The sequence below is a fragment of the Papaver somniferum genome, chromosome 7, assembly GCF_003573695.1.
Source record: "Papaver somniferum cultivar HN1 chromosome 7, ASM357369v1, whole genome shotgun sequence".
Classification (NCBI taxonomy): Eukaryota; Viridiplantae; Streptophyta; class Magnoliopsida; order Ranunculales; family Papaveraceae; genus Papaver; species Papaver somniferum.
This window is the reverse complement of record NC_039364.1, coordinates 65,044,029-65,063,239: the sequence shown is the minus strand read 5'-3', so window position 1 is coordinate 65,063,239 and position 19,211 is coordinate 65,044,029. Positions and strand designations below refer to the sequence as shown.

Sequence of the window (19,211 nt, the reverse complement as noted above, 5' to 3'; positions counted from 1 at the left end):
TTTACAACATAGGGCGATGGAGGAAGCCGTTCTTTCAAGAATTATGTGGTAATATTTATTTTATAAGTTTATGCAATATTTTTATATGATTAATTGCATTGATAAAAAAATGAATTAAATGATTTTTATTAATCAAATGTGTTTTCTCTTGATGATGCATACTTAGTTTTAGACTCTTGATGCGTTATACTTGCGACTAACATTTGATATTTTGGAAATATGATTTTGGCAATACTTTAGAATTGAATCAATTGTTTAAATTGCATGATATAAATTAATTTAGAACCACATAAGTATTGATGAATGGTGAAATCCTAGCTCCAGCCTCTCCATAAAATTTCACAACATATCAACATTTATTTGCTTTATTTTCTTTTCTTTAAAAAATTAAGTCTAAAAATCAAAATCTCTACAAGTCTTGAACGAACTATTACTACAACATCATTGATAATAACCATCGCTGCAATGTATTTAGGGGATGCAAGAAGTTGGTTGCAGCTGAGTTGATTAGTTGATGTTTAGTTGATAAAGAATCAAATGATGTTGTAACAAAACAGAAATTGAAGTGAATCTGCAAATGGTAATATTTCTGTTCAATTTGAACATTTTGTGTTGCAGCAGCATTTCTAGTGAAACGCCATCATGGCGCATAGCATCCACAACCTGTGCAAAGGCTTGATCCTAAACCCTTCAGTCAGATGCCTGACTGAATCTGACTTACATGAATCAGTTATCTAGTTAAGGTAACTCAGTAACCAGGAACTAATTTGACTCACTAAATTACCTCCCTGACTCGTTTGACCTGAATTGGACCCTTAACCCGAGTTTGACCTTTAACTGAACCTTGAATTGACCAATTGACTAGACGTTGAACATTACTAGACCTCACTTTGATCGTTAGTTGGACTGTTAGTCTGATCGTCAGTTGACTAACAATTGACAGTTAGTTGACCAGTGATTTTTTCGGCCACCTGAGAACTTTTCCAGCCAATTTCGAACCATTCTCCCTAATACTCTTTAAGGACTAGTTTGGACATATAGATCTCGATGATAAAAGTGATAATTGAGTGCTTGGTAGAACATTGAGATAGAACAAAGGATATCGACTGGGATTTCGAAAGACCATTTAAGTATCATTTTCATGTTGATTCAGATGGTAATTACACGTTCGAGATGATGACAATGATGACGAAGATCAGGGATAGGAAGTTATAGATTGGGAATCTTGAAGTTGGAGTGGTTTGCCTTCAAAACAAGTGGGATCTTTTGTAACTTTCTTGTAATCATTAATTTTCTTTAATTTGCGAGCGTAATGTGTTTTTTCTTTCTGTGAGTATGTTTGTGCGTATTGATTGTGTATGTTGCTTATACGCATTGTCTTGTCTCCCCAAGAGGAGTTCATGTGTTCTCCACAAATCTTTGTTAAGCGTTTATAGGTGCGGAAGGGCATGCAATCTTACATAGGTGTTGTAAGGCATGCAATAGTATTTTGATTAGTCACAGGACAATATTGGCAATAATATTTTCCGTGTCAGTATTTTTTTAATGCAAATTATAGGAATAAGGGATCCAATATCTTCTGGTGTCTAGGTACCGCTGGCTCGCAATATATATACTTATAGTTTATTTGGGAAGATTGGTCTTATGAATATTATGCTTGATTGTTTAGTCTAAGTAGAATGACTAGGTTGCTACGAACCTACTTTTGGAAGAAATTCTAGGTTCCCGGTCGGATGGGACCCATTGGGAACCTGTTGTGCGAAGTTGGGTCATATTAATCAAAACTTATTATATATTCTTAGACTTAGATGGCGTCATTTGAATTAATGAGGTGTACGCATTTCACGAAGATATCATATGGTACCTGGATTCATGCTATCATTTAAGACTGGAGTTATTTTAGCATCTTGTTCTCCATTGAGTGAAACGATGTTAGGATAACATATGTTAGGTTTCTCTATTTCATTTCTGTAGGTTTCTTTCTTAAACCTGGTGGTGGATCTATTATAAATATTGTTATGGACACAATATCCGGGGGGAGTTGGGGTAATCTTCTGCTCTGTGTTGTGTAAAAAAAGATGTCTGATCGTTTTCTCTAGCAGAACTGTGATGCATGTTAATCATTACTTGAATTTACAAATGTATCCACTGATCCCCTTTTTGAGATGATGTACTCACTCGTTCCCACTTCAGTTTTTCAGTTATCAGATGAGATGGTGCACGTGAAGATATTTGTTTTCTTAGTTTAAATATTTAGAGATCTTGCGAATCATATGAATCATTTTAATTAGGTATATACATTTTTGTAATCACAAGTATATTATTTTATTTATATGACTTTGGGAGATTTTCATTTATAATTGTTTAAGTGATGAGTTTAGTTTTGGGTTAAATTTTGTACCAAATTTATAATTTGAAGTTTAATCATGTGAATTAGATACCTAATGTCTCATTATGTAGTTGATCTCTTAGATTAATAAGTAGCTTAATTTTGGGACGCTAAAATAACAAGTTTCATACTTGGCATAATTCATATCCGATTATTTGGATACGATTAGATTGATCTTGGATATTGATTTTTGAGATCGTCCAAGTACTTTTTTATACAATCAGGTTTCACAGACTTTATTGTCTTGACTTTTTTATTATGAAGAAAATGAGATATAAACTTTATATACATATTGTCATTGATCTTTAATTAGATTCACTTCCAATTGTATTAGATTTAGTCCATACATGTTGCCGAACTAAAAAGTTGGTGATGTATTTGGTACCTTATCTTTTTCAAGATCGTTTTGAATTTTAGATGTCATGGATCATACCCTAGGACAGGCTAACCAGCTGTCCATAGTTAACCCTGACGAACACCGAGCCGGCCCTAAGACTCAGAAGTGGAGCCAGTTGGAAGCATGAAGTTCATACCTAACCCAACAGGCTCCCAAGATATTGGGCTTTATTTAACCCCATTTTGCCTTGCTTATCCCTATAATTTATTTTGCTTCCCCTTATTCATATATCTGGCTCCGTCCCTGCTAAGCTTCCTAACTAACTCTAGGTTTTCTTCTCACAATGACCCTACGTCGTTATATATTTATTTCTCTTATATGTTTGGGTCCAGGTTTATCATATCCTTTCTTTTGTAAATATTTTTTGTTGCTCGTTTTCGTTGTACACTACTTGCGCCTTTTTTCTTCTAAATTAGTTCACCTTAATATTGGGGCTGCACAATCATTCTTTTCTACAATTTATGAGTCTTAACAGTTATTTTTTCCCTACCCTCACAAATCAATGCATCTTCCTCGCTCCTTTTATAATTAAGACACGTCTAAATGAAGTTATAAAAAAGGTGAAAAAAAAAGACAAAGTATGTAACTTTTTGGACTGTCCTCAACTTCCGACTGTCTGAAGTTAAAATACAATCTCAAATATTGACAGAGTTAATATTATGATCGTTTCACCTTTTTCAGGTTTGTTATATCATTGTCCCAAAAGACTCATTATTTCCAAGTGTCTCGAGGTTTATGGTTGGTTGAGAATCGACTTTGTACAACACTTTTCATGTTCATCGAGCACGGTTCAGGATCGTTACACCGCTTTCAGTTTGTCGAGCCTAGTTCAGGATCGTTACACAGGTTTCAGGATCGTCAAATCATTTATCCTCCTTACCAAAAAATGTGGTTCAGGAGTAAATAAGACTAAAAAAAAGGGTTATTTAACGTTTGGTACCCAATAAATGTCCAACACCTAGCTTTGGTACCCAATATTTAAAATATTAACGGTTGGTATCTTGACTTTCCATTGACCGTTAAGTTCTCGGTTTGACCTAGTTAATTTTGACTTTCTATTTTATCATTCTTTTATTATTAGTAATAATTATTCTTTTACGCATTTACCCCTATACTTCTATAGATTTCACGATAGAGAACAAAATTTAACAAAACATTATTAATGAAAAAACACAGTAGCCAGATGATCATCGTCATCCACCACAACACCACTCAAGATCTCTTCGGTTCAAATTAGGTTCTCTCTAAGAAAAACGAAAAGAAAAAAAAATGAAACCCCATCGTGAAACAAGCTCTATTCTAGTATCAGTGTATCACAATGTTTTTAAAGTAAGGGTTGTCGCAAACTCCACCGCCGTCGCCGACCACCACCACAGCAAAACAATCTATATTCTTTCCTGTATCACTATTACTTTTCTACGTTTTTTAAGAAATGATGATTGAAATTAGTATAACAAGGTAACATCTGCGTCTGGGTCTTTCTTAAAATTCCAATTTAGATCAAATTCTGATGAAAAAAGATGCAGCAGCAACATCATAATACCAACAATAATCTATTCAATTATACTATCAAGCTTGTAAATGGGTGCAAAGGTAATCAAATTTATACCAACAATGATCTATTCAACGGAGTACTTGCATTCTTTTCTGGTTTGTTTCATATTTTTATTTGATGTTGATTTTTAGGGTTTTATGGGAGATGATGATTAATCTAATTAATCATGGTTTAAATAAGTCCTATTTCACGATTTGAGAATTTTGGGGCAGAAGGATTTGGGGTTCGGATTGATTACGGTGGGAAATAATTGGGTTTTTTTGGTTAAAGTTAGGTTAAAGTTACAATGATTTGATTATGATGGAGAAATGGTGATGATAGATTTGAGTATGAAGAAATTGATAAATTGGTTATAGGAGTTGACGAAAGAGGAAGAAATTAAAATTACATGAATATTTAAAAGGAATTGAAAATGGGTTGAGTTTTCTGCTAATAAAAGTGAAAAAAGTGAAAGGAAAGATTTTTTATTTTTGCCGCAAACAATACAGAAGGGGATGGAGTTGTAGATGATGGAATTTCGGTTACGCAGAAGATGAAATGGTGGTGGGGAAGGGAAAATACGACATATTAATTGTTTTAGTATTAAGATTATATTTATTAAAACAAAATAATAAACAATCAGGTCAAACCATGGTGTTTGACGGTCAACGTCTAGTCAAGGAGCCAACCCTTAATTTTCAAATGTTGGGTACCAAAGCCAAATGTTGGACATTTGCCGGGTACCAAACATTAAATAGCCCCAAAAAATCTGCATTTTAACCATTATTTGGAAAAATAATACTATCAGAAAAGGGTACTTTAGAAAAGTTTTAAAAATTGAGTTATTCATTTGGGGATACTCTCACAAATTGGGGGATGCTCAGGTTGAAACCATTTGAGATATCCTGATAAGGGGTGTCCAAAAATATAAAAGACTAAGTTATCCCTTTTATTTTATTTATTTTATATATTTTTATATTTATACATATAGTGATTAATACCATACCAACGACATATAATGGGCATTGTATATTTGTTGAATATCATGCCGAAAGTTGATGGTGTTCTTCGTAACATAAACAATGCCGACTGTATATATTTGAAACTGAAAAAATTTGGCCATGCCGACAACTGTGTTAAAATTTATCACATAGTCAGCGCTCAATCTTGATTTTTTTTGGAAGAAATATCACAACAGTCGACACATTGTTCATCCGTTTCCATATCGCCAGTCTAAAATCAGCACCATGCCGACTCTGAGAATTTTTTTCTTTAATCAAAAAATAAATAAAAACTTTAAGGAAATAATTTAAAAAGAAAAAAAGAAATAGAAGTACATCAGAAGTATAAGGGTAATTTTGTCATTATCTAAAATATATAGATAAGTGGTTCTTTACTTTGCTTCAAAATGTCTATATTTTGTTTTTTCAATATCCCACAACTTGGAAGTGTACCCCTAAGAGCAACTTTAGTCATGAGTTGCCAAATTCTCAAATTTCCATCCCAAATAAATTTTTTTTCTTTTTATAATTTGGTTTGTGACGCAGTCGGAGACTAATTCCTATCCTTCGACGCACTTTAAATCAACGATTGAGGAGAAACGCTATTAATAAGTCCGTCTGAGTACAACGGGTTTTATAAAAGCGTTGGGTGAGAAACGTTATTATAAACTGCGTCCTACGTACAATGCTATATAAAATTCCGTGTGTATTACACACGCATCTTTAAATTACGTTTCATAAAACGTTTTTTAAAACCGCATCTAGGGTAGAAGTTCTTTTTAATAGCGTGCACTTCCACACAAGGTTTTGTTAGAGCATTGCTCGGTCGAACTCGCATGCATTGCTATCTCAAGCATGTTTGTCCATGTTAGTGATCAAAACTATAAGTCTTGATTTCTAGTCTACTATAGCTAAGGTCTCGGACTAGGATAGAAAGTGTAATTGAGCTCAAGAACTCCATGGCAATCATCATACAAGACGAAGGACTACTCAAGGAACCGATGGATCTTCATCGACTAAAAGGTATGTGGAGACTTGAAGTTATCTATCACTCAACAGTCTATTTATCTCTTATCTTGAGACAAAAGTCGTTTTGCTATATAGACTTAGATTATACACATTTGCTATTTCGAGCCGAGTTTATCTCGCCTATCTATTTCTCGAAATATGTGTTGGTAAGCTTTCGCTTTAGCCAAGTTCATCTTTACCTAGTGATGAAAGTCATGACAAGTTTCAATCACTTTGAAAATTGCTTAATTTGACGAAAAATAGTTTGTGAATAACAACTATAGAATATCAACGTCCTCTAAGAATGTTCCAAATGATTGAAATGAGAGTTTAGATAATATAACCAATGGAGGATATAAGCATTGTTGTGGAAACACATATATGTATAAGTCCTTATTCCTTGAACCAAAGTTTGCGAACTTTGTTGATCAAGAGAACCGGTATGGTGGCGTGAGCCAATTCCGCGAACTCAGTCCGCGAACTGGCGGAAGTTCTCGACCCGAGAAATTCTGCTAGAGTTTGTGAACTCCGTACGGGAACTTAAGTCCGCGAACTTTAGTAGGTTATATCTAAAAACGATGTTTGTGAACTTATTCTTATATAAACTAAGAAATGCAAATTGCAAACCGTAGCTATATAGTTCATGAACCGATTCGAGTGAATCAAATCGTTTTTGCTTCAATTGTGTCTTGTGTAGTTACATAAGATTTCCTTGCAATTGAACAACTCTCTAACTAGTTCATTTGAGTCACTTGAACTAGTTATGGTGAAGAAGAATATGGTTGATATGAAAGTGATCATATGGCTAACCATTTGGTTGAGTATTGTTGAACCAACAAATGTACAAGTTTGGGTACGGTTATACAAGCCTAGAAACGTGCATTTCATTTGTGTGTAACAAGCTAGTTTTCGATCTAACGGTTGAAAGATATTAGATTGAATCTAATCAGGTTTTCATCTAACGGTGAATATTGAATGCTTTGTTACCAAGCTAACATTGATTGCAAACCCTGATTTGAAAGACTATATAAGGGAGAAGTCTAGCAACTGGGAAGCCTGATCCCCACACCTTCTGTGTGATACTAGTTGTGCTAAGATAAAGTTGAGTCTCCTTTAACCTTTGGTTTCTTCTTCTACACCAGATTAACGACTTAAAGACTTCATTGGGATTGTGTGAAGCCAGACCGATACTACTTTCTTGTAGTTGTGTGATCTGATCTTGTTGTTTCTATCGTACGAGTACAATTGTAATAATTGACTTGAGATTGATATCTCCGATAGGCAAGATATAAAAGAAATCACAATCACTTCGTCTCATCGTTTGTAATTCCGCAATATTTTTTTCCGCTGTGTCGATTAAGATTATTGTGGGGTGATTGATAATACTAGGTTGTTCTTCAGGAATATAAGTCTGGTTTATCAATTGGTTCATGTTCACCATGATTTATCAAAAGACAGAACAAAACTCGTAGGTATATTCATGGGAGACGGATTTATCTATTACCGTAGACTTTTCTGTGTGATATAGATTTTTTTATTAAAGTCTTCGACTTTGGGTCATAGCAACTCTTAGTTGTGGGTGAGATCAGCTAAGGGAATCAAGTACGTAGCATCCTGCTGGGATCAGAGACGTAGGAGCATAACTGTACCTTGGATCTGTGTGAGATTTATTGGGGTTCAACTACAGTCCAGACCGAAGTTAATTTGGAGTAGGCTAGTGTTTGTAGCGGCTTAATACAGTGTGTGTTTGATAGGTGTCTAATACACCTTGATATTTGTCTATTGTTTATACTTTTTCTGCATGTTTTCTTGTAAATTATGTACCTTATGTTTGCTTTTGAGTTTATTAGGTGCAATGGAGTCGTTTGAAGCAAAAGAAGGAGAAATTACTCATTTGGAGCAAAAAGGCAACAAGGTCAATTCACATGCGATATTTGGAGCATGTGAGGTAGCGCAAGAGGAGTTGTGCATGAAATTAAGTTGTCAGTCTCCTAGAGCTGACAGAACTGAGAAGCTGGTTAGCCCTTAACCACCCAGAGGGGTGCCAATATAAACTTCACTCATTACCTAACCCTAGCTTTCAGGGAAAACGTTTCTTTCAATCATTATTTGCACCTGAACCAGAAATTGAGAAGAAAAGAGAACAGTTGCGCAGCAGCCATGAAAACCGAGAGATTAGAGAAGAATTTGTAGGTAAAGATGGAATTACAGATGGGGATCTGTTAGATTGAGGTTTCAGTCGAGAATTGAAGTGCTCTTGCTTTGAATTTAAGAACCAGAAGATGGGTTTTGACAGAAATGGAGGAAATGAAATCTGAGATTGAATCTGAGTTAGGTTTGTGATAAATACTAATGACTCAAAGAAATGGAGTTGGATTTGGGGTTCTGTGAAGCTCAGGAAAGAGATGAAGCCTCTGCTATCGATTTGAGAAAGTGGAGATTCAGGAGAAAATGAGTTATTGGTGTCTATTGAAGGTCATGGTGCTGTCAAGGATGAACTCAGGGAAGTTGGTCGCTGCTCTTATCAGAAATCAGTGATTGAGAGCCGGAGTTGAAGGTCAATGGTGATGAATTCAAGAAGTTGTGTCTGTGTTTGATGTTTGCTGCCGGTGCAAGGAAGAACTGAAGATGCAGTTGTTGAAGAAATTTGAAGGATGGGTTTGCCTCAGATTTGAGTTCCAAGAGAGGTTGAAGTGTTCATAAGGGGTTTTGTTTGAATTCAGTTTTGGAGAGATGGGTATTGTTGTCTTGAGGAAATGCTGCTGCTGGATATTACAGATGAACTGAAGACGAGCTTGAGTTGGTGATCGATTTGCTGGTGCTATGCAGTGGTGGATGTTGTTACAGTTGGTGTTGAATTGCAGGTTAAGATGTTGGTGGCAGAATGAATGACAGTTGCAGCTGAACTGGAAGCTCATATGAAGGAATTGGTTTGGAGCATGCCTGTGACAGAACGGCAGTATTGCAGGGTAGATGACACTGTTGCTACAGAGAATGTGCAAGGATAGTGCTGACAAGGTATTGCAGTTGAGATGAAAGTTGGAAAAGGTGGTGAGATGGCTTGAACTGTGTTGAATGAGTGCAACTATGCACGTGACGGAAGTGATGATGATTGTCTGATGCTGTGACTGGTTGTGAGCTGCAGGATGAGTAACTGGTGCTGGTATTTGAGGCAATGGTTGCAGGTGATGGCAGGTTGAAGAATGGAGCTGGGGATGGATGCAACGGCACTGCGATGCAGGTGTCGGATCTGTGTTGGTACAGGCTTGTGTGGGTGTTGGATGTGAAAGTGTGTGATATTGCAGCTGTGGAAGATGGGTTCTGGTGCTGATAATCGAGGTCTCAAGGTGGTTATGCAATAACTAGGCAGAGTGGTCGCAATGCAACTGAAATTGGTGGAATCAGAAGGCAAGGCTGAGGATTTTGAGAAGTTAGAAAAGACATTGATGTCACAGCTGTGATGGAATTGGTGGTAGATGGCGTGTGTGATCAAATGGAGGAAGAATGGAAGGGATTAGGAACACAATGGTTGTATGGCAATGCAAGGAATCAGCTGAAATTGCCAGTAGATGAACAAGTGAGGGAGAAGCTGAAATGGAAGTGATGCTTCAAGACCGAAATGGAGAGTGGGTTGATATGAGTTACAGCTGCTGTTGTTATGAGGTTTGATTGGTGGTGCTGTTGAGTTAAGCAGGGATAGATGTATGTTAGGACAGGTACAATTGCAGGTGCAGATTCAGGTGTTGGTAGTATGTGCTGCAAACAATGGATTGTAGGCATAATGATCTTGCAGTGAAGGTAGTATGATGAATGGAACTGAACGTGGGGAAGTTGTTGTTGCTGCGAGAGTTTTGTTGCTCAGAAATGTGAGAACTTGGTTGTACACACTGAAACTGTTCAAATGAGCACAAGGAAATGGCTAGGTCGCTAGTATAGCCGTGATGCTGGTGGAGATGCTTGTTAGTTCCACAAGACTGACAAGCCAAATATTAACTGGGCCTTGTGAACTTTATGGAGGCATATCCAGCAGAGTGTATCTGGGCTCGACTTATATCTGGAAATTGAGGATCAGGTCAGGGAGGAATATAAAAGGGGAATAACTACAAAAAAAAATAATCTTTTATCTTCTTCTACATTTTGTTTTAGGGTTTAGAAACATGATAGGTTTTCTCTTCCTCCTTGTTATGAACTCCATGAATATGAGTACCTAATTTTTATCATTGGTTAAGGAATGAGTTGGATTTCCAAACATGGGTTGTGTTCAATAAAGTAGTTTTGTCTCCATACTTTGTCGTTTATGATTCATCGTTAATATTGTTATATGATTTGAATGCTTGTTTGGTCGAGTCTAGAATCGATTGAGTGGTTTTCATCTCTATTGCTAGATTAGAGTTTATTATACGCAAAAGTGATAAATTTCTGATTGCAAGTAGCATATTGTGAATATTGCTTGTAGTGATGCATCCTAGTAGTCACATGTGAATCATAACCTTTGTTAAATTGGATTAGTGCTTTTACACGTTCGATTGCTTTGATTGGCCTGATTTCATAGAACTTAATGTATCTAGGGAATTAAACTCCATTAGTGCTTTTACACATTAAGTTGTTCTTTTAGATAGAACTCATACTCGCATCTTTTAATGTGTTTGTTGATGACAAGAGGAAATCAGCGGGATATTTTTGCGATCAAGGTATCCTAGAGCCTTTGATAAAAGTTGAGATTAAATATCAATTCTAGTTATTGTTACAAATTCATGTCTGTGAATGAAAACTAATCCTTGACCAATATCTTCATCTTATTGATTTGCTTGTTTATTTCATTATTTGTTTTTAGTTATTTTCCTTTACTTAAAAATCAGAAATCCCCCCTTGTTTATATAGGAAACCGAAAAAACTTGACAACCTAGATCCTCTCTGTGGGAACGATCCTTTCTTACCCTTGCTATATTTTATATTTTGAGTAGTGAGAAAGTAATTTATTTTTGACGCATACGACAGCGATCAAATTTCGGCGCCGCTGCCGGGGAGGCAGCGGTTGTCACTTGTTTTTGGTTTCTTATTTTCTTGTTTTTTTTTAGTTTTGTTTTATTTTCTGGTTTTTAACCTTGTTTTGAGAATCGTGTTTCAGGTACTTATTTCTCATGGATGGAGCATATTAGAACAATGGATACAGTTTCCAACAATCTCAACAACATGACAACTTCCAACAATTCCAGGGGTATAATCAAAACCAATTCATTGGCTATGACCAATATTCCATGGATCCTTATGGTTTTCCTCAACAACCTTATGGCGGGTATGTGTGTGAACAACCACAAGGATGGGAGGATTCTTATGCTTGTGAACAAAAAGTCTCTGACTTTCTAGATAAAGTTTCCAACTTTTTACAAGAAGAGTTTCAAAAAGATAAAGAGGCTACAGAAGAGCAACTCCAAGAACTTCGTGAAGGTATTGCTAACTTACAAAGAGGTATTGATCAAATCAAAGAATAAAGGTATGAGGAAGAACTTTGCTTTAAAAACAATAACTATTCTAATGTGCCTATGGTTTATGATGAATATTTGATTGATGCTAATGTTGAAAAGGGCCAACCTTTGGGGTCTTTCGTTGATAATTGTGTAGCTACGTCAACTCTTGATCTTAATAATGATCATTGACCTATTCAAAAGGATGAGATTGAGATTAGCAACACTAAATTCAGCGAGAACCAATCTTATGTTAACTATGAAAATGATGATGATTATGAAGATACATCGCTTGAACCAACTCATGGTGACATTTCCCAAAGGTGTACACCGGAATCTTTTTGGGATCAAAATGAAGATGAAGAGGAATATGTTGACACTTGTGTAGATTACTCAAGCATTGATCTTTATAATGATCAAGAGCCTATTCAAAGGGTGGAGCTTGAGGATGATGCATTTTTGAGTCTTCTAAAAAAGTTCCTTATAGCGAAATTTGCAGCCGCAAAAGAGTTTGAGCCTAATGATGACGAGTATGTTGAGAATGAAACCGATATGACCAATATTGTGGAAGACCCAATTGAGCTTGCAAAGAATTGTAATGAAGATGTTGATGCCGAGACTTTAGTTAAGGTAGAAACGGACGAAGAATGGTTGCGAGGTTTGATAGAGGACCATGATATAAAAGAGGTGAGTAATTCACTTGAGTTTTTTAAGGATGAAGAGGATTATGTGATACAAGAGATTGTGCAAGGTTTGTCTAACCCTTTGCATATTGTTTCTTCTCCTTTACCTCTTATTGGTTTGAATGTATGTGCTTCGAGAATATTGTTGAATGACGTTATTTCTCGATTTCCGCCATTAGAAACATTTGATTCTCATACTATGGATGTTTGCAAAAAAGAAACCATAGAAGTTCCTGATTTTTATATTCTTTATACACTTCCAAGTGTAGAAAAGAATAAGTGTGGGGGAAACTTCTATCGGTTAATAGCTTCGTTTATGTTTTATGAAACTGATATTTGTGTCAATCTAGTGTTTGCAAAAGAGGTTACGTGGAAGGATCCCCAACTTTTCATATTGTTGGTGTATGGGGAATTCGTCTTGCAAGTCGGACTGACGACTTTAAACCAAGCGCTAAATGGGAGGCAACCCATAGGATGAGTATTTCTTGTCTTGTATTTATTTCTTGTCATTATCATGTTAGAATTTCCCACCTTTACTTTCTTTGGACGATTCAATTTACATTGAGGACAATGTAAAGTTTAAGTGTGGGGGAGTGGTTAAGCATTTGCATTGTAAAATTTTCAATTTTTTTCAATTTTTCTGTAAAATAGTGAATAAACAAACTCCAACTTGTAGTTAGTTTAGAGTCACATAGTATACATGTCGCTAAGATTACATCGAAATTCTCATAAGAGTGACTGAACTTAGAGATGACAGAGAACATGATCAGGTTTCTTACTTGTATGAGAGTTAAAGTTGGATTTAACCATGCCAGTGGCAACTGAGGTGAAGATTGGATTCGGTATTAGAGTAGTGGTCCTCTATAGTGGAGACTACCTATTGTTACATCATGTGAGGCAACGTCCTTTATTTTTTGTACCTGTCTAAATATGTGCTTTTAGAGTGTGTGTCACCGTACGTAAATTCCGGGTAGAATGGTGAGCTACCCAACCTCCCACCAATAGAAGCACTATTTTGATCTCTTGAGTGCTATTTTATCAATCATGATGGTGACATTGAATTGCTAACTTACATATCACTTGTAATCTTGTTCGCAGTTAGCACCATCCACTTTATCTCTCTCTACACCAACAGGTCCATAGAAACACCATCATCATCAACAAGAGGAGCATCACAAATTTGAAGGAAATTTGAAGACGTTCAAGGTTTACAAGCAACAGTACAGAAATGAGCAGATTTCAGATTCAAGTAAAGCAACAAGACAAGGAGAAGAATTTTTACAAGTTGAAGACTTTATGTACAAGAGCGAAGATTATCAAGAAGCAACAAGACAAGGAGAAGAATTTTTACAAGTTGAAGACTTTATGTACAAGAGCGAAGATTATCAAGATGAGAGTTCAAGGAGTTTATGATATCGAGACATACAAGTTGTGAGAATCAAACGGTAAAGTACTTACACCATGGCCTTTGTACTTGCATTTTTTTTATTTTATCATATTTGTATATTATTTTCCATTGTTCCGAAAAAAAAACTTGGGACATGGTCATTTTATGCTAAGTCCCTTGTCAAAAAAAAATGAAAAAAAAAAAGAAAAAAGAAAAGAAAAAAGAGACAAGAGAAAATTTTGTTAGGTTTATTATTCGTTTTACTATTTTGTTTTGTTTTTATTTTGTATTTTTTTATTTTTCTTGTCTCAATAAAAAAAAAAGAAAAAAGACAAGAAAAATCTTTTGTATTATATTTTGGGTTTGTATCATTTTGGTTTGTTTTAGTTTTGTTCTTTCAATAAAGCCAATGGAAGAAGAAATATCCATAATGAAGTTTCAAGCAACAAGGAATTAGAGGAAAGAATCACATTGTCAAGATTTTACGAAGTTCAAGAATTATCATCGACAGTTGAAGACCGAAGACGTTTCTATGGATGCCGTGAGAGTGGTGCTAGTTGCACGTCGAACGGATAACGAGGTAAGTAAGCATATTCCCACCTTCGTTAAGTGGTTGATTTCCTTTCTTAGAGATCGTCAAAAAAATGGGTTTTCAAAAATGAATACAAGATGTGGGTTTTTCAAAACAATTCGGAGGGTTTTTGCCTTCCCACCATTCAAGGTGTCGCAGGATTCTCTCTTCCTTCCTACCTGGACACATGTGTGACCCATAAAAAACTATTTATTATTGAGAGCAACTTCATAAAACCCTTTCTTGTGAGGCAGAGTCGAGGCTTTTGATCACTCCGAACCCGAATTTCTTTCGAGAAGGGATGGTTATTTCTCTCTCAACTTTTAAGGATGAGATTGTGTTCATTTATGTGTCTAACTTCTAATGACTAGTGTGCAGAATCTCTATGTCTTCTTAGCGCGTTGGATGCTATCATTTCAGAGAACTAGTAAGTTAGAAAAGTAGGTTTTGTGGGTATATCTCTAGTAAGGCCTCACGAGACTAAAACTCGTCCACTAGGGACACCTAGGGGTTTAAAGGCCTGTTATTCATGCTAAGAGTAACCGTATCCTCGACGAGATGGAGTTGTATGTATGTTTTATAATTATTTTTTTTGATTTGCTCGAGCACTAGCAACGTATAAGTGTGGGAGAATTTGATAGGTGTCTAATACACCTTGATATTTGTCTATTGTTTATACTTTCTCTGCATGTTTTCTTGTAAATTATGTACCTTATGTTTGCTTTTGAGTTTATTAGGTGCAATGGAGTCGTTTGAAGCAAAAGAAGGAGAAATTGCTCATTTGGAGCAAAAAGGCAACAAGGTCAATTCACATGCGATATTTGGAGCATGCGAGGTAGCGCAAGAGGAGTTGTGCATGATATTAAGCTGTCAGTTTCCTAGAGCTGAAAGAACTGAGAAGCTGGTTAGCCCTTAACCACTCAGAGGGGTGCCAATATAAACTTCATCCATTACCTAACCCTAGCTTTCAGGGAAAACGTTTCTTTCAATCATTATTTTCACCTGAACCAGAAATTGAGAAGAAAAGAGAACAGCTGTGCAGCAGCCATGAAAACCGAGAGATTAGAGAAGAATTTGTAGGTAAAGATGGAATTACAGATGGGGATCTGTTAGATTGAGGTTTCAGTCGAGAATTGAAGTGCTCTTGCTTTGAATTTAAGAACCAGAAGATGGGTTTTGACAGAAATGGAGGAAATGAAATCTGAGATTGAATCTGAGTTAGGTTTGTGATAAATACTAATGACTCAAAGAAATGGAGTTGGATTTGGGGTTCTGTGAATCTCAGGAAAGAGATGAAGCCTCTGCTATCGATTTGAGAAAGTGGAGATTCAGGAGAAAATGAGTTATTGGTGTCTATTGAAGGTCATGGTGCTGTCAAGGATGAACTCAGGGAAGTTGGTCGCTGCTCTTATCAGAAATCAGTGATTGAGAGCCGGAGTTGAAGGTCAATGGTGATGAATTCAAGAAGGTGTGTCTGTGTTTGATGTTTGCTGCCGGTGCAAGGAAGAACTGAAGATGCAGTTGTTGAAGAAATTTTGAAGGATGGGTTTGCCTCAGATTTGAGTTCCAAGAGAGATTGAAGTGTTCATAAGGGGTTTTGTTTGAATTCAGTTTTGGAGAGATGGGTATTGTTGTCTTGAGGAAATGCTGCTGCTGGATATTACAGATGAACTGAAGATGAGCTTGAGTTGGTGATCGATTTGCTGGTGCTATGCAGTGGTGGATGTTGTTACAGTTGGTGTTGAATTACAGGTTAAGATGTTGGTGGCAGAATGAATGACAGTTGCAGCTGAACTGGAAGCTCATATGAAGGAATCGGTTTGGAGCATGCCTGTGACAGAACGGCAGTATTGCAGGGTAGATGACACTGTTGCTACAGAGAATGTGCAAGGATAGTGCTGAAAAGGTATTGCAGTTGAGATGAAAGTTGGAAAAGGTGGTGAGATGGCTTGAACTGTGTTGAATGAGTGCAACTATGCACGTGACGGAAGTGATGATGATTGTCTGATGCTGTGACTGGTTGTGAGCTGCAGGATGAGTAACTGGTGCTGGTATTTGAGGCAATGGTTGCAGGTGATGGCAGGTTGAAGAATGGAGCTGGGGATGGATGCAACGGCACTGCGATGCAGGTGTCGGATCTGTGTTGGTACAGGCTTGTGTGGGTGTTGGATGTGAGAGTGTGTGATATTGCAGCTGTGGAAGATGGGTTCTGGTGCTGATAATCGAGGTCTCAAGGTGGTTATGCAATAACTAGGCAGAGTGGTCGCAATGCAACTGAAATTGGTGGAATCAGAAGGCAAGGCTGAGGATTTTGAGAAGTTAGAAAAGACATTGATGTCACAGCTGTGATGGAATTGGTGGTAGCTGGCGTGTGTGATCAAATGGAGGAAGAATGGAAGGGATTAGGAACAATGGTTGTATGGCAATGCAAGGAATCAGCTGAAATTGCCAGTAGATGAACAAGTCAGGGAGAAGCTGAAATGGAAGTGATGCTTCAAGACCGAAATGGAGAGTGGGTTGATATGAGTTACAGCTGCTGTTGTTATGAGGTTTGATTGGTGGTGCTGTTGAGCTAAGCAGGGATAGATGTGTGTTAGGACAGGTACAATTGCAGGTGCAGATTCAGGTGTTGGTAGTATGTGCTGCAAACAATGGATTGTAGGCATAATGATCTTGTGGTGAAGGTAGTATGATGAATGGAACTGAACGTGGGGAAGTTGTTGTTGCTGCGAGAGTTTTGTTGCTCAGAAATGTTAGAACTTGGTTGTACACACTGAAACTGTTCAAATGAGCACAAGGAAGAACTGAAGATGCAGTTGTTGAAGAAATTTGAAGGATGGGTTTGCCTCAGATTTGAGTTCCAAGAGAGATTGGAGTGTTCATAAGGGGTTTTGTTTGAATTCAGTTTTGGAGAGATGGGTACTGTTGTCTTGAGGAAATGCTGCTGCTGGATATTACAGATGAAGTTAAGATGAGCTTGAGCTGGTGATCGATTTGCTGGTGTTATGCAGTGGTGGATTTTGTTACAGTTGGTGTTGAATTGCATGTTAAGATGTTGGTGGCAGATGAATGACAGTTGCAGCTGAACTGGAAGCTCATATGAAGGAATTGGTTTGGAGCATGCCTGTGACAGAATGGCAGTATTGCAGGGTAGATGACACTGTTGCTACAGAGAATGTGCAAGGATAGTGCTGGCAAGGTATTGCAGTGGAGATGAAAGTTGGAAAAGGTGGTGAGATGGCTTGAATTGTCTTCAATGAGTGCAACTGTGCACGTGACGTAGGAGATGATGATTGTTTGATGCTGTGACTGGTTATGAGCTGCAGGCTGAGTAATTGGTGCTGGTATTTGAGGCAATGGTTGCAGGTGATGGCAGGTTGAAGAATGGAGCTGGGGATGGATGCAACGGCACTGCGATGCAGGTGTCGGATCTGTGTTGGTACAGGCTTGTGTGGGTGTTGGATGTGAGAGTGTGTGATATTGCAGCTGTGGAAGATGGGTTCTGGTGCTGATAATCGAGGTCTGGTGGTGGTTATGCAATAACTAGGCAGAGTGGTCGCAATGCAACTGAAATTGGAGGAATCAGAAGGCAAGGTTGAGGATTTTGAGAAGTTAGAAAAGACATTGATGTCACAGCTGTGATGGAATTGGTGGTAGCTGGCGTGTGTGATCAAATGGAGGAAGAATGGAAGGGATTAGGAACAATGGCTGTATGACAATGTAAGGAATGAGCTGAAATTGCTAGTAGATGAACAAGTGAGGGAGAAGCTGAAATGGAAGTGATGCTTCAAGACCGAAATGGAGAGTGGGTTGATATGAGTACAGCTGCTGTTGTTATGAGGTTTGATTGGTGGTGCTGTTGAGCTAAGCAGGGATAGATGTATGTTAGGACAGGTACAATTGCAGGTGCAGATTCAGGTGTTGGTAGTATGTGCTGCAAACAATAGATTGTAGGCATAATGATCTTGCAGTGAAGGTAGTATGATGAATGGAACTGAACGTGGGGAAGTTGTTGTTGCTGCGAGAGTTTTGTTGCTCAGAAATGTGAGAACTTGGTTGTACACACTGAAACTGTTCAAGTGAGCACAATGAAATGGCTAGGTCGCTAGTATAGCCGTGATGCTGGTGGAGAACTGGTGGGGATGCTTGTCAGTTCCACAAGACTGACAAGACAAATATTAACTGGGCCTTGTGGACTTTATGGAGGCATATCCAGCAGAGTGTATCTGGGCTCGACTTATATCTGGAAATTGAGGATCAGGTCGGGGAGGAATATAAAAGGGGAATAACTACAGAAAAGAAAAATAAAATCTTTTATCTTCTTCTACTACTTTTTTTAGGGTTTAGAAACATGATAGGTTTTCTCTTCCTCCTTGTTATGAACTCCATGAATATGAGTACCTAGTTTTTATCATTGGTTAAGGAATAAGTTGGATTTCCAAACATGGGTTGTGTTCAATAAAATAGTTTTGTCTCCATACTTTGTCGTTTATGATTCATCGTTAATATTGTTATCTGATTTGAATGCTTGTTTGGTCGAGTCTAGAATCGATCGAGTGGTTTTCATCTCTATTGCTAGATTAGAGTTTATTATACGCAAAAGTGATAAATTTCTGATTGCAAGTAGCATACTGTGAATATTGCTTGTAGTGATGCATCCTAATAGTCACATGTGAATCATAACCTTTGTTAAATTGGATTAGTGCTTTTACACGTTCGATTGCTTTGATTGGCCTGATTTCATAGAACTTAATGCATCTAGGGAATTAAACTTGA

General features: G+C 37.2%; 1 long non-coding RNA gene across 1 annotated transcript; it reads left to right on the top strand.

The window, feature by feature from the left end:
• The first annotated feature begins 14,387 nt into the window (after positions 1-14,387).
• Positions 14,388-18,950, top strand: LOC113297496. The gene is made up of 2 exons (XR_003333508.1): positions 14,388-14,444; positions 15,173-18,950. It is a non-coding gene; the product is annotated as an uncharacterized LOC113297496 (long non-coding RNA).
• Positions 18,951-19,211: the final 261 nt, after the last annotated feature.